At 36.1% G+C, this 17,512-nt stretch overlaps 1 protein-coding gene across 1 annotated transcript in view; it reads left to right on the plus strand.

Annotated features, from left to right (window-relative positions):
* The window catches only part of LOC120628814 (fibroblast growth factor receptor 3-like), a 133,698-nt gene that overhangs the window by 16,667 nt on the left and 99,519 nt on the right, over window positions 1-17,512 (plus strand). The window lies entirely within an intron of this gene.

Consider the following 17,512-nt stretch of genomic DNA (forward strand, 5'->3'; position numbering starts at 1 on the left):
TTTTTTTTTTTCAGAATTTATTACTTTTAACACAGTTTCTCTGTTTCTTTTCGGTTTAAACATCATAAAAAGTCGATTGACCGAGCCAAAAATACGCTGATATCTGTGTCTCAGAATACTGAACCTAGAATATTCTTTATTCTTTTTACGAATGTGAAAAATTTAAGTGAGTGTAACGGAACTTGCATTAAATATAACATTTCATATGCGATTCATAGGCTAAAACTGCTAGTTGGAAAGCTTAATATAAATAAATAAATTTATATCTACTCGTAATCCTCAAGGTATATTTCTTCATGATAAGGGTATACTCTCAGAAGATGCAATAAGAAAGAATTACTTATGAAAATTAAGCTTAATTAACTATACTCCGCGAAAAGCGAATCTGTATGGTGTAATTTATATTTTCTACCATACAGATCCTCCTGCTTTCGCGGAGTATAGCAAATTAAGCTTAATTTTCACAAAATTTCATGGAATTCCGCAAAGTAAAGCTTCTTCTATCTAATAGAAAGAATTACGTTTTGACTGCTTGTAACATCTCAGCTAGTTAAAATTACGATTGTGGCTGTTTTTTTGCCATACTTTACACAACCGATCGTCATGAAATTTTGCAAACACGTTGTCAGGGATAAGGAAAAGAACATAGGTTACCTTTTATCAAGACAACAATTATTGTTCCCTACAGCTAGCTTTGTAACTACATTCATAAAAAAGTTAAATTATGTGGTAGAATAACAAATTATGTCCAGTGCCATTACAATAATAAATTATAGGTGTATTCAGCATTATCGTTTTTATCTCCTGTAACATTATAAAAAAATAAAAACTAAACTTAAATAAGTATTAAACTACAAACTATTAAAAGTAATAATGTAAATATGAATTAAGAATATAACAGATTGATAAGTAATATTAAATTTAAATAAAAACTTATAATAAAGATAGGTCATATATCACATACAATTTATGATGAAAAATTACTTGTAGAAAACGACGATCCGACATTAGCGTGAGCGGGCAAAGCCTAATGGTATTAGTAGAGCTAATTATCTCGTCTCTCTCAAAGCTCGTCCAGAAAAGTAGGTACTACCGCCATACTTATTTCTGCAGCCAAGCAGTATAGCCGTGCTTGCGGGTGTAATTACAGCCGTATGGATTTGACACCTACAGCTCAAGTTGAGGGACACCGGGCAGAGTAAATATTTAAGCTATTGCAGGACGTTTTGCTCTGTCCATAGGCAAAGTTTTCCACGTAGCATAAGGTGGCCCTTTAACTTGTTCATATTCAAAATTCATTCGTTTAAAGTGGACCTAATATAAGCACTTTTGAAACGTCAAGAATGCCTGTTTGTACTTGTAGTGACTCAAACACCGGATCGGAAGGCAGATTATACCGAGAAACTCAGTAGTTGCTTTTTCCAACATCATTTTATAATTTAACAAACATTGTTCTATCTTGTGTGAGATGAAAACGGAATTGCTTGCTTCCAGAAAACCTTGTCATTAAGGAATTCATCAATAGCAGGTATGTGTTCCAACAATAACTGTGAAAAAAGTGATTATAACGTTAAGACATACTTTGACGACTTCCAAGCCCTTTAATGATTAAAATAAAATAAAATAAAAAATAGAAAGCCCAGAGGCTGTGCTCATTATACCAGTTTGAACGCATATACCCTTAAGTTTTTAATTAGGCTGTCAGATTGAACGTTGTTAATTAAACAGGGTTTCACGATGCCTTTTATATTTGTATAGGCAAAGCGGCCATTAAAATTTTGTAATAGCTTATAATAATTAGGTAATTTGACTTTTAAAACTAACTAAGGTTTGGGATGTTGAGATACAAGAGCCGTAAAAGGTTCGCAGCGTACATATCTAATTAGCCTTCATATACACGCTTTCGAAAATTACTATTTAGGTAAATTAGGTGATAGATATTTCGCACACGTCTGGGGTTATGTTAATCCCAAGCAAAACATACGGTCTACACGTGCCAATAATGCCAGGCAAATGATATTTCAAAAAACATTCAATAAATAAATTTACTATGACAATACACACATCGCCATCTAGCCCCAAAGTAAGCGTAGCTTGTGTTATGGGTACTAAGATAGCTGACATACCCAGGCACTATAAAACATCCATGTTCATCACACAATTTTTTTTTTCCAGTTGTGGGAATCGAACCCACGGCTTTGGACTCAGAAGGCAGGGTCGCTGCCCACTGCGCCAACCGGCTGTATTATAAATATAATAAATTTCACCACCGCACCGGTCAAAATATATATGACCAAGATTGGGCGAAAAAATATAACAGAACAGTTTTAAAGGTATACTTAGATTGTCTATCTGACGTCGGCTTTGTCCTTCGATTATTTCCATAAACAAAATATCAAATAAACCTGGACAGAACTTGGGCTAGTGCGCTGCAGCGTGCCTCGATTTTGTGCATAGGGAATAAGGGCGCGTTTCCACTAACGCAGAGAGTAGAGGAGATTTACTTACGACGATGAGCTGCAAAGCTGTCAGCTTATTACCTCCGATGCGGACCGGACATGTGCGCTGACTAGAGCGTGGAAATGCTCTCTTCAAGTTGAGATAAATAATAAACAAATAATTTTTTATTAACCTCAATTCTTTCCTAAAAGAAAAGAGGTACAGAAACAATAGGTAGGTTATATGATGTCCTGAGGGTTACTTAATAAACTCAGTCTAATAAACTTTGCAGTGGTCTGCATTTTCAGGGATTTTCTGTGATGCCATAGAAAGGCAGCGTAGTATACAAAATAATTAAAAGAAAGAAACTAAACAAAACTAAAGTTACTCTCTGTCTTCTCTGTTTAGGTAGAAACTATAAGTCTAGCTATACTAATAAATACACATACATATAATACGCATACGTGACAAATTCATGTCAAAGTCCTAAGAGCTTCAAGAACTTGAAATGTTAGTAGCAAGATTACATTACCGTGAATTTGCTATGTAAAATCTGTGTTAGTTACTTTTAATCTTGTGTTTGACAGACCTAAGAATAACTCATGCAACAGGTGACCTTATCAAGAGTAATCTCCTCCAGACTACCTACACAAAAGGATCTTGTATCTGAGAGATGGGACTTCACAATAGTACCTATACAATATACCTACATAGGTACAGTCGGAGAGGCAGGTCTCTACTAAATATAACTAATATTTCATTTCCGATATTTGTGGTAATATAGATGATGTCCAACATCTACTGGTGGAATGTAGCAGATACATTTTGGAGCGACTAGATGTTATGCGGAAATAAAACATCAGAAGATTTGAGGTGCCTTCTCTCTGAACCGACAACAGAAGGTTTCAGGTCTGTTGTTGAGATATTTTTGCGTAAGCTGCAGAAACAAATTGTATCTGTTACATTTCTTACATAGTAAGTAGGTATTATTTTAATAATTAAGGTTCTTTTAGCTAATTTACTTAAGGGATGAAGGGGAACTTTACTTGTTAGGTACTATAAACTTAGTCATTTTACATTTTACTTGGCACCGACTTAAAAATGTTGTAGAAGATATTTATTTCTTGCTTTTTAGTTGATTAACAAAGGCGGTTTTATTTGTCTAAAAACTTTTTTAAAGTTATGTGTTGTTGTAAAATATAATCCCTACTTAATATTATAAATGTCAATGTAAGTTTGTTTATTACGCTTTGACGCAAAAACTACTTAACCGATCCTCATGAAACTTTGTACACAGATTCTTGGAAATGTTAGAAGTAATATAGAATACTTTTGATCCCGACATTAAGCTCGGTTCATTTGGGAGAGGGGATGAAAGTTCACCATAGATACACCATAACTCTGACAAATTATAACCGATTTAAATAATTATTTTTGTACTATAGAGGTTATAATATGTGTTAAATTTTGGCCGAACGTTGTGTAGATCTGAATGCGGTTGGAGATAGAGGACAGAACTCCTCAGCGGACAGCAGCAAACCCCTCATTTAAGGCTTAGCGATACTTGATACTTTAATTTTTTTAGAACTACATTTAAATTGAACGCCACATCACAAAACAATCGCAGACGAATTGGCGGGCAACAGCTAGCTGGGTATAGTTTTTAAAAAGATCTTTTTCAATGAAGTGTAGCTCTAAAATACTTTTTAATACATTCTAATCGGTCATTGAAGTACCTAAATAACTTAGGTACCTAACTTAGGTACCTAACTTAGGTTAGGTAGGTAATGAAAGTAGTCCTTACATTTTTTAAACTCGCGATAAGTTCTGCACCAATCACCGAACGATGATAAAACTATTTATTTAAATAAGAATTAATACTGCGATACTTAATGTAACCCACTTTTGTTTCTATCGGCGATCTAATAAAATGTAAGAACACAAAAGCTGCTTTTGCGATTTAACTGTCATAGTTAGATATAGGTATTCCCTCACGGACTATTTGTAGGTAATAATGAGTTCTTTAATCATGTCGTACATCATTTTTATGCATCATCAATAGTTTTCTCAGCGCATGCTGCAAAGCACCTTCCCACCCCATCATGCACCCAAAGTTTCAACATTTTTTTTATAAGTTTTTTATAAAAAAAAAATTGAAACTTTGGGTTACATTATTGCAATTTTCTTAAGGATCTCCAACTATTTTATGAAATATATCTAAGTTACTTCGTAATAGTTTAGCTATCTTTTGGTTAGGAAATGATTAAAATCGGTATAGTACTTTTTATGGCATATTGAGTACAAACAAACAAAAAAATCTTTTCTCTTTGTAATATCAGTATAGAAGTGTAGATTTGAATTTAAAATATTTTTTCTAAAACAAACGTAGTTAACGTAACTAAGTTTCTCCTTATTACATCAGCTACTTGCCAATAAAAGTCCCGTCAAAAGTGGTCCAGCCATTTCAGAGATTAGCCGGAACAAACAGACAGACAGTCAAAAATTGTAAAAAATGTTATTTTGGTGTATGTACCGTATTTAATCTTATACAACATTCCAATTTTATTGTATGATGCATAGATTTGAATTTTATAGGCTCTTTAATGAAGTTAATTTTATACCTACCTCATCAATCTCTATCTAATTTGCAGTCATTACGCAAACAGATAGGATCAGGATGGATCGGTGGCGGAAGCGATCGGCCCATTGTGTCGGTTCGACTCCCGGCTGATGTTATCGCGACTTGTGAGCCAATTTAAATACGCTTTCTACCGTTTTTCTCATGACTTTGTTTTTGTTACACTGCATCGAAACGGAAGAGTTACTAAGATTTTTGGGAAGTTTCCGTTATATAAACACACTTAAGTTTGATTTGATAAAGTCAACATGGATGTCTAAACTTTCTTTATTCAAATTCACAATTTTTATGCGTTTAATCTAATTCTATGGAGGGTAGAGGTAAGGAGAGTCATCTGTGTATATGAAAAAGTGTCGTCAAAATGTATTAAATTAGGATGGCGCCACATTTGCATCAGGGTAACTCTTAAAAGAAGCGCCAAATATAAATACCGTACTATTTACTGTTTACGAAATAAAATCACTCTAAACGCACGTTTGGTTATAATAAATCTGTAAGGTTATATTTACCACAATATTTTGTACAACGTAAGTTGTTGAAATTTTCAATAATTAACTACTTTAGTCGATAATGACATTAAATTTTTTAACTCGGCATACTTCAATTCATCTACGATTGCTACATTCATACCATACGCTGTGCATCCACCAGCGCCATTGTGGAGGATTTTTGAACTGTTATTTAGCGCAACAACTGGACACTTTTTCAACTTTTCTCCCATATAAGATGACTCTCCTTACCTCTATCCTCCATATCTAATTCTTAGATTTTTCTTAGTCTGTTGAATGCATTTGTCAACTTGAAACCATTGAATTAAAGTTTATGTATATTATGCAGTGCATTGTGTCCATTGTGTCTCACTTTGCACCCGCGGAATGTTTCTAGCTCCCAAACTTCCCATTTTTCATTTTATAGTGAACGCTTAGACCATAAGAGGTAAAATAATTACTGTCATCCGCTAACTGGTATGACGTTACTATCCGTTGGTTCGAGAAACCATTCTGAAGTGGAGTGGTTTTTGATGCTTTAATATTAGTCGTGTACACGTTTTCTATAGGTATGTCTTTTATTCTGTACTTTGACGTGACTAACGTTTTGTTCGAGTAACCATTCTGAAGTGGAGTGGTTTTGGATGCTTCAATATTAGTCGTGTACACGGTCTCTGTATGTTCTTAATTCTGTACATGAAACTACAGATACGAAGGTTCCAAATACACCCTAGTCTAAGAGTCCTTGAAGCCTAAAACAAGTTCAGCACGGTATTTTTTTGCTTCCTTGGCATCCTTGGATTAGTTCGCATCCGAGGCCTTGGTGTGTGCCCCAGATGACGTCATATTGAGGAAATCGTCTTCGCTGGCGAACACGCTGTGTATAGGTGGTTTTGGTGTCCTGATGAGGGGGTTTTTCACTAGTAATCTGATCTTCAGGGTCGTAAAGGATGTTTTAGGTCTCTTTTCTTATATTAATAATTGACGGACCAAGCAGAGGATAATACCATCAGGTAACCACCTGTCCTTATCCTCATCATCATATCAACCCATTACCGGCCATCTACGGGACACGGGTCTCCTCCCACAATGAGAAGGGGTTAAGGCGTCCACCACGCTGGCCCAATGCGGATTGGTGGACTCCACTCACCTTTGGGAACATTTTTGAGAACTCTCAGGCATGCAGTTTCCTCACGATATTTTCCTTCACCGTTGAAGTGATATTTCAATTACTTAAAACGCACATAACTTAGAAAAGTTAGAGGATGGGATTCGAACTCGGGCCCCGAAAGTGAATTCGAGTTGACAAAAGTAAAAAAAAAATATATATTTTGATATTTAATTTTTATCTAAAGTTGGTTAAAAATTAAAAAAGCAAACAAGCGGTTACATGAGGAATGTAGCCGTCACGTTCTAAAATAACGAAACATGATAATTTTCGCAAGATGTCGGATTGTGAACGTACGAAAACTTCACATTTGCCGCGCGCACAATGATCCATTATGCAAGCGGCCATCAGCCAGCCTCCGCAATGGCAATAATTTTAATGATTATTTCATTATTATAATATCTATCGTTTCTGATTGGTTTTGGTATTATTGCTTAATTCGCTGTGAACTGTCTATACATCCGACGACCTCCCTCTTTTTAACCGACTTCAAAAATTCCGGTTCTTATTCATCGGAATCTTATGTTTTTTTTAATGTTTTAAAGGGCATACTTTCCAGGTGACCCCATTTAAATTTTATCGAAATCGACGATAATGTAACCAAAAGTAGCAATTGTTTTTTTTTTAGATCCTGGGCGAATGCACCGGTTTTTTTTTATTTAAAAATAATTTGTTAATTATCATTCAAAGAAAATGATTGACGCATACCACTCCGTTATGTGGGACTTGCACCCACACAGTAGAGGATTCATTTGCGAATTCACCACACACTCGCCAAGGTTTTGATTCCCCATTGCATCACAGGTCCCATCGTCGATGGCTTGGTCGCTGCCGAATCCACCAGGGAGGGTGCAGCTGTCAGCGTTGTGGTCTTATAGCGGTCTTATAGACAGCGCTGTGGAGCAGGTTCCATAGATGTGGGAATTTTTAACTTTTTTGAATTTTCTCTTGTCTGTTCTGATGGGATGCCGTGGCAGTTACCACCGTACCGACAAAACGTGCGCCAAGACAAGCGTAATGTCACGTAGAAACTGATTAGGGTACTATACTGCAAACAGATTTGCCTGCTACCAGTGGCGTGCATAGAGGGTATGCACAGGGTATGCAGATGATATAAAATGATGAAAATGTCCAGTACGTATTATAAATACTAAAGGGTACTTTTTATAACTCTAACAATGCCTATTCTTTTTTATTTATTTATTATTGATATTAATTATATAGGTATATATTAATTATTATCACTATCTATATATTTTATTGTAAGTTTGTTATATGTACATATTATATTTGTATATATAGGTTAATGCATGTTTATTTGCAACACAGTACAGTTAAATGCACCACCTACCTCTCTTCTTGAGCGGTTTTTTAACGCCTTTGGTTGCCTGGAAGAGATCGCTATGTAGCGATAAGGCCGCCAAATTGTATACCTTTTGTTAAATTTTTACTTTTAATTTCTTATGTTTATGTGGTGTACAATAAAAGTGTATTCATTCATTCATTCATTTATTCTTTTTTTTTTATAACTCGTACTCAGGATTTTCTTAATTTTATATGATCTGCGTACCCTGTATGCACGCCATTGCCTGCTACCGTCTTAACTGATAACTAAAAGATAGAGGCTTAAACTTCTACATGCTGCAGATGAGATTGAACAAAAACAAATCAGCTGTCTTGATGACCTTTCCGGCACAGTGGTAAGTATGGTGGGCTTATAAGTTGGAGATCCCAGGTTGGATTCCCGGCAAGAGCGATTTGGGAGTTCACAATTTCCGAATTTTCCCTGCTCTGCTTAGGTAGGATTCAGTTTTAGCTTTTTCCACCGTACCGACAAAGACGTGCTGCCATACGATTTTGCGTGCTCTAATACGAGACCGCGTAGAAACCGATTAGGGAAAGTAGTTAAATATAACTGCCATACTCCCTAACAGGTTAGCCCGCTACCATCTTAGACTGCACATTACTTACCACCAAGTGAGATTGCAGTCAAGGGCTAACTTATAGTGGGATAAAAAAATAAATATATTCTATGCGCTTCAATAACATTATGATTTTAAAATAATAAAATACAAAAAAAGGACAGTCAGTCAATATAAAGTGGGAGTCAGATACGCGCACTGAGGGATCCGTGGGTGTACTAGGACAGCATAAGCATAAGGTATACTCGAGACTGATTTGAAAATTTTCCACACCCCTGGAAAGTTAGCCTACTTCCATCTTAGACCATCACATCACCAGGTGAGATACAGTCAAGAGTTAACCTGTACTGAATGAAAAAAATACTTCTCATACTAGTGTATTGAGGTTTCAAAGAGCCCTTTAGAGCAAATCATCTGATTTACTAAGCACCCCGCAGCGTATGGGCGGTTCGGTTTATGATATCGCTTCGAATCACAGCATGAACAAGGGTCTGACATTCAAATTCTATTATTAATGATTGCATAATGATCTTACGATTCGCCTTCATTTCAAATACGGTCAAAAGTTATGACATTACGAAGCTCGATTGTATCCAAAAATTAAATAGGACCGACTACACAGAAACCCCTTAAAAATTTAAGAAAACAGTCTATTGGCAGATCAAAGATAAGCCAGCGTTATTCGATGCCATTACTTATTTGTATAAAATTGCTTTCTTACCTCTTCATCGGTCCAAAATGACCTGAAGCTAAATGACATTAACGCGGAAACTGCTCAAAACCGTCTTGAATGGAGGAAACGGAAAAGGAGAGCCGACCCCAGATGATGGGAAAAGGCGCAGACAGATGATGATGCTTTCTTACCTCTCAGGAGAATGGAAACTATATTTAACCGATACACTTAATCAGGTTTTACGCGGCGTACCGGAACGCTAAACCGTATGGCAGCACATTTGTTACAAGCCATGGCTGAGGATTTCCAAATCCCACCAGACCAGAATAGAGATACCTAATTCAGGAATAATAAATTCCCGAACTGGCTCTGCCGGGGATAGTTTCCGTCACCACCCTTATGAGATCATAGATCTCAACACAACGCCATCACCATCATATTAACCCATTACCGGTTCAATACAGGGCACGGCTCTCCCCCTCAGAATGAGAAGGGTTTTGGCCGTCCACCACGCTGGCCATGTGCGGATTGGTACTTCACAAGCCTTTGAGAACGATAGGGTTGCAGGTTTACATAACTCCGAAAAGTTAGAGGTGCTCTGAACACAAGGCTATCACCACTTTCATCATCATCATCATCTCAACCAATTGACGTCCACTGCTGGACATAGGTCTTTTGTAGGGAGTTCCACAATGCACGGTCCTGGGCCGCTTGCCTCCAACGGCTCCCAGCTACTCGCCTGATGTCATCTGTCCACCTCGTTTGGGGCCGACCTACGCTGCGTTTACCGGTGCGGCGTCGCCTTTCCAGCACCTTAAGACCCCAACGTCCATCGGTTCTCCGAGCTATGTGCCCCGCCCATTGCCACTTCAGCTTCGCGACTCGCTGAGCTATGTCGGTAACTCTAGTTCTTCTACGGATCTCCTCATTTCTGATTTGATCACGTAGAGATACTCCTAACATAGCTCTCTCCATCGCCCGCTGAGTGACTCTTATGAGCCTTCTTATGAGGCCCATAGTTAGCTTTACCAATTCATAACCTCATAATTGCTGAAGGCGGTTAAAAATTATATCACAAAGCATTAGCAGTTAGTTTCCCAATATGCAAGTACATGCAAAACATTTGATGGTCAATTAGGCACTCGAAAAAATGTCAAACTCGTTGAGATGGTACTGTATGGAAGGCCGGCCATCATTTGCGACATGCATGAGGTCATTACTAGTAATGTCAGGCTACTGTTTGATGTTTGACGATTTGAAGTGATTAAAGCCTAAAAGTATTTTTTACCCAATTAGTTATTTTTTCTTCTTACTCTTATACCATCTTGTGTGGGCTCTGTCTATCACATCACGTATTATATTTCTGTACATATCTTTAATATGTTATGTTTAATATGTTATATGTATATTTTATGTTAATTTAGTTTAAAATCCTAATATTTCACTAACGTTTGTTGTACCACCTACTTATTTCTTATAACATTTTCTTGTATGCCTTTGGTTGCCTGGAAGAGATCGCTATTTAGCGATAAGGCCGCCAAATTGTACGTTCTACCTTATTGTGCTGTTGTATTTGTATCTCTGTAAATTTTCTCTGTGGTGTACAATAAAAGTGTAATTCATTCAAAAAAAAGTGTAGTCACGTCTTGTTGATATTTGAGGAGAGAATGGTACCTTCGTTAGATTGTTTTATATACTTTGTTATATAGTTATAATTGACAGACCAAGCATATGGCCCACCACCCACATAACTCTTCGCAGGGCATGCAGTGAGCACGTCATGCAATGCCGCCCTGTGTCCAGCAATTTAAGACGTAGGTGTTAAGCCTCATTTGCTTGTATTAACGGTAACCACGCCCTTCAACCACGCCATTGAAGCTTAGCGGCAGAAAAAAGCATGGCGGTAGTACTTCCCCGGACGAGCTCTGACACAAAAAGCTCTGCAAGGAGTAGATCCTTCCGATACTTCACAGTGGGACGATGAATAGTTGCGATGGGAACCAGATCTGTAACAAAGCACACTCTCCAAAATATCTTGTAGAATCCCATTGGAGAGGCACAAGCGACGATGCCTTTTTTTTTTCTCGTGTGGAAATCCTCATGGATACCACTACACCACGGGGAAGTGCAGTGGTTATGCCGCACTCTTAGTGGCTATACCGTCTAAAACCCCACGGTGTTCCAACTCATCGCCTGGTGACTGGGTCATAGGAATGCTTTGGCACACAACCGCAACCCAGCCAGCACAAGCGACGATGCCTGGCGCATCGGTGAGCGCTGTGAATTTAAGTAGGATGCCCCGGGTTTGATTCCGGGCAGGGCCAATTGGAAATTTATAATTTATGAATTTAGTCTGGTCCGGTGGGAGGCTTTCGCCGTAGCTAGTTACCACCCTACTGACAAAGACGTGCCGCTAAGCGATTAAGTGTTCCGGTGCGATGTCGCGTAAAACCGATTAGGGGTTTTTTTTTTTTTTTTTTAATTTAGTTTTCTTAAATTATCTTATTTTATATGCTTATAATTAACAGTTTCGTAAGATAAAATTTTTGAAAAAGAAAAGTACAGCCCTGCTTCTGCGATTTGATACATCGGCCAGGCTGTTCTTCCTATTAGGGTTATGACTACTATACTCCCTAGGTTAGCCCGCTACCATCTTAGACTGCATCATCACTTACCATCAGGTGATATTGCAGTCAAGGGCTAACTTGTAGTGGAATAAAAAATTAAAAGATTTAACCTTTTTTTTTTATTCTTGTACACGTTAGCCCTTAATTGCAATCATACCTAACACGTTGTCTAAGGTAGGAACGGGCCAACCTTTTAGGGGTATGGCAGTTAAATTATCTAATCGGTTTCTACTAGACATTGTACCTAAATCGCTTGGCAGCACATCTTTGGGATAGGGTTGTAACTAGCCACGGACAAAGTCTCCTCCACCAGACATTTTGATGTGGTCATTCCAGGATCCACTCAAAGCGGACCCTAGTCACGATATTGCGACCCAGTTAACCGACTTTAATGGCATCATACCTGATGTAACGCGAGATTAGCATCCGTACGAAACCCGAGATTAGCATCAACTTGAACTTTCATTTCTCTGTTTATAATGTTGGTTAAGGTCATAGACAATAAACTCTATACAAAGTTCTTCATGTCGATGGGGTATAACAAGTATCAATGATAAAGAATAACTTTTGTTCAAGAACTTTTTTGCGATTGTGATCAAAAATACGCAATGACAACCACGTCATCAGCTGTGTTTTAAGGTCAAATGGGGATTACTTTGGCAACAGAAATTTAAAAAAAAAACGTTTTAAGGAAATTTTACAATAAACTGCCGGTTGATATCTTTTAAGTTTATATTAAACGAAAGCTTATATAAAAGTTCTTATTTATTATATAAGAAAACGTTAACTATATGAAAGTATATGAAATAGTTTTATAGACAATGGGAGATGCTGATAACAAAAAGAACAGCCGGTTTAGTTTGTTGTGGGCTTCTTCTTAGACCAGGCCGCGTTTGGAACTTGCGTAGCTTTAGTTTTAAGTGTACGAATGATCCCCACTTCTATAGATATTTTTTTATATATAATGTTAAAAGAATAATTCGCACACATACCAAATAGTGTCCTATAACTAGTTGTTTGTAGGATTCATGTTATATTTGTGCCAAATTACATCAAGATCGGTGCGAATAAACAAACTTACAGGCACACTTTCGTATACTTATATAATGTAAGTAGGTAAGGATAATTCAGATTCCGATTATGTCAACAGCAAATTTACCGAAGTCATCAGGGTAGCTTATTGAGAATTGGTTACTCATTTGTGCATTTCACTTCATTTGCTTACGAAGTCATGTTCGATTTTATGGTAGATTTGATTAGTATGAGACGTAAGAGGTCTATGATTGCTTCGATCGATGAATCTAGAATACCAATCGCCCGAGCGGTGGGCTTCATAGTAATTTCTACACATTTCTCGGTATTGTGTAATAAATACTGCTGAATTTCGATATACTTTACCCTAAAGTTGTCTGGAAGACGTCTGGCATGGGTTATTCTGTAAACGTACAGCCTCGCTTGCAACGCTGAAACAGCTACCGATTAATAGTGAGACTTATTTTTCCCAAGTCCCTTTAATACATACTTATCAAAGTCAAAGTAAAAACTTAATTATTTCAAATAGATCTTTACAGATGACCCTTTAATATTTCGGATAGGTTACAAATCTATATATTAACACGTGAAGCAAAACTTTTCACCGCTTTTTACTATGATTGCGCGGACGGAAGTGTATGAGTTCCACACTTTATAGCTTATATAGAGAAGGAGTGCAAAATGATTTTTTTTTATATTATACTTAAAATATATTAAATCAACATTAAATCAATAAAAACAACAGCACACACAATGTATTGACCAACTTGCATTACATGTACAAGTTCTTGCTTTCATTTTTAAGTAGTGATATAAGACAAAATGATTAAAGAAATATAATCTTTGATAATAATGTTTATATAATAATAATGTTCAAACTTATAATTCAAATTAATTTTGGTTGAATTTCGATCACTAGTTAATTTAAATGTATATCATGTGTTAGTAAAACGGATACTCCAACCGCACACTTTTCCTTATTTTGTTGGCATTAATAGTGCTGTTAGACATAGCTCATAAACTGAACAGTAACTGGAAATTACAAGATTTTAACATATGTAATTGTCTTTTTTACGTTCAACGTAATAAAAACATCTTGAAATATAGCGTTTTTTTTTGTTTAATCATCCAAGCAATCAATATGGAGTAATAAGTGGAAATATGTCATATTGATCCCACACTAAAGTTATCTCACGACTGAAAAATTAGTGCTTACAAGCCACATTAAATATAGATTGATAGATAAATAAAATTTCATTGCACAAATTAAAATAGAAAACAAGACAATACATAAACAAAAAATAAAAAAATGTAAAACTCCCAAAGGCAGACTTATCGCTTTAAGCGACAAGCACCAGACAAATTTTTATAGAAGAATGAAGTGAAGGAAAACGGGATAGTGCAACAACCTAATAACTAGTGATTAAATAAATTACATACACTTTACAAAGTAATTATACATAAAATTAAATTAATTACCTATCAATATATATACACCTCATCATTATCACGGGCACGGGTCTCCTCTCAGAATGAAAAGGATAAAGGCCTTAGTCCAATGCGCTGGCCAAGTGTGCATTAGTAGACTTCAAATGTTTAAAAATTACAAAGTAATAATATAATACGCTATTTTATAATAATATAAAATAGCGTAAAATTATTCACCTCGCCGATGCAGCAGCGTTGAATACGAGTCGCAACAACCTCGTAGCATATCTCTACTGCAACTGTTTAAGGAACACCGAATAAGTGTAAACTCAAATAACTCTGGTACCCGTGAATGAACTCTTATCTTATAATGCCACTTAACCTGCTACAATTGTTCTCTTTACCAATGATTATGTTATCGAGTGTGAGCCCATCAGCCCATCTTATGCCGGCGAGAAAAAAGAATATGTGGATTATGTTGTAACTTAATTACATCGCTGGTCCAAGGAATAAGCTTTTGACATGTGTGTTCAGTGAACGTGTCAAATCTATAATTTTATCTATATTTTTTTTGTATGAACCATGCATTTAAAAATGCAACTAACTTTTTCTGTCTTAGTAAAATAAAAATAGTAAATTTCGGTAAGTAACGTAGTTGTATAGTCATATCTTGGTTAACGAGGTGGATAGATGACATCATGCGAAATAATTTTATCTATACTTTTTTTTATGATCCATGCACATACAAAAATGACCTTTTCCGTCCTAATAAAATAAAAATACTTAACTTCGGTAAGTAACGTAGTTGTATCAATAAGTCATATCTAAGGCTTGCTCGCCGGATGTTTTCTGTCCACCTCGTGGCTCTGGGAGCCGGTGGAGGCAAGCCCAGGATCGTAGATTGTGGAACTCCCTACAAAAGACCTCGAGACAAAAGAGCAGTGGACGTCAATTGGTTGAAATGATGATGATGATGATGAAGCCTTGGTTTCCTGCAACCAATCACTATTGCTAGCTGCCAAAATATGCCTTCTAACGAACTTGCACATTTAGGTATTATGAATTTTACAGTCGGTGTATTATATTAAAATAAATTTTATTTTTTAATTCTTATCACACAGATAACACGCCGATTTTTCACTATTCATTTATGATTAATATCAATATGATTAAATTTGTTTACAATTATTACTCTTAATTAATGGATAGGATAGTGATAATTTAATGGAATGTTATCCGAGAGCGTTATCTATATTAAAAAATACGACTTAAATCGACTAAGCATGCGTAAAGAGATAGTCTCCTTAAAAAAAAAAAATCAAAACGCACCTAATTAAGATCCTGCCAACATCTTATTTATAAATCGGTCGTTAAAAAAAATATTATTTAGCTCTGTTTCCCAATTATTTTACGGAGAATAGTTTTTTTATCATTTTCAAAAGAAATCATAAAAAACTCCGTCCCGTATAACTTGAACTACAGGTGAATTGACGTGTACGTGCGCAGTACGTAGGTGTTTTAAGTGCTTATATTTCGGAGCGACCGGGCAACTGTTTTGGAACACGTAACGAATATGGCCCGGAACGGATGTTTCAATGCAATACTTAATGCACAAACGCATTACGATTGAGATTTGAGATACATGTGATATGAGTTTGAGAAATCATGTCTAGTTTGTGTTTTGAAATTTCAGCCTCTGACTTGTATTTTAAGATAGTGAGGTACCTGTTTAGTTAAACTGCAGGTAGAGGCTGCTTCAATTTTTTTTTATTCAATATATTAGCTTCCAGGCTTTTAAAAAGAACATCAAAACGATATTCAAAGATTCTGGCAAATTACCAATTTTTTGGCCTAAAATTAAAAACATTTGTGTGCAGGAAATGTCAAGAAAAACCATTTTATGGGTAAAACACTGTTTACATTTTTATATTCTACTAGCGGACCCCAACACCATCTGTCGGGCTGATTTGTAAATCAAAGCCATCCAGGGTGCCACCCAAACGCATACCAAAAAATTCATTCAAATCGTTCTATCCGATTAGGAGGAGTTCAGTGACATACACACGAACACAAGAAAAATATATATAAAGATAAGTAAAACAAAAGTAAGAACAGTTTTCATGACATCAGTTTTCTAACTATGGGATAATACCAATTGGGTATTATTTTTTTTAAGTATTAGTTATAACAAGATTTCAACCTAAAGTAATGGTGTTTGTGAACCAGATCAAGATATGTTTTACCCGCCATTATTTTTATGGCCAGTCACATAGAAATACTAACAATACTATTCCCTACAAAACTACTTCGACGTGGGTTCGATTCCCACTTCTGTTTACTGTTACTAATGTTTTTCAGCGTCTGGGTGTTAATATGTATATTCTAAGTATTTATGTATATTATTCATAAAAATATTCATCAGTCGTCTTAGTACCCATAACACAAGCTATGCGTGTATTGTCGTAGTATATTTATTATTATTATTATTACTTGTCTTTAGTAGTTAAAAAAAAAAACCTATTTCTTATAAATATGCCACAAACAACAAATTAAAATGTGTTTTTCAATTAATTACTTTATTAATTTAAAGTCTAATGGCACGTGGCCCATAACATTATTTATTTAACATCGCATTTAACTTGAGCGAAACCCTGAGGTAACGTTCATCTTATATTTAATGTGGTAATAGAGTCAAAAAAAATCGAAAGGCTGTCCATGCATGCACCTGCTAACCATTCAACATGTGAATTCTATTGTGAATGTCATTTTAATTAGACAGTACAGACTAACTCGATTAGAACGAAGCGAAACGCTAAATTTGCGAAATAGCCGAAAACCACAAAACCATTAAAAGTGAATGCGAATATTTGAAGCGTTGTGCTAATTTTGATGCAATACCCACTCGCTGCGCAAGCTGTTAGGTTTGAGACCCTTCCGTTTTTTTCACTACAAGTTAACCCTTAACTGCATTGAATGAATGAATACACTTTTATTGTACACCACAGAGAAAATTTACAGAGATATATAATTTACAAATACAACAGCACAATAAGGTAGAACGTACAATTTGGCGGCCTTATCGCTAAATAGCGATCTC

This window comes from Pararge aegeria, chromosome 13, assembly GCF_905163445.1.
Source record: "Pararge aegeria chromosome 13, ilParAegt1.1, whole genome shotgun sequence".
NCBI lineage: Eukaryota > Metazoa > Arthropoda > Insecta > Lepidoptera > Nymphalidae > Pararge > Pararge aegeria.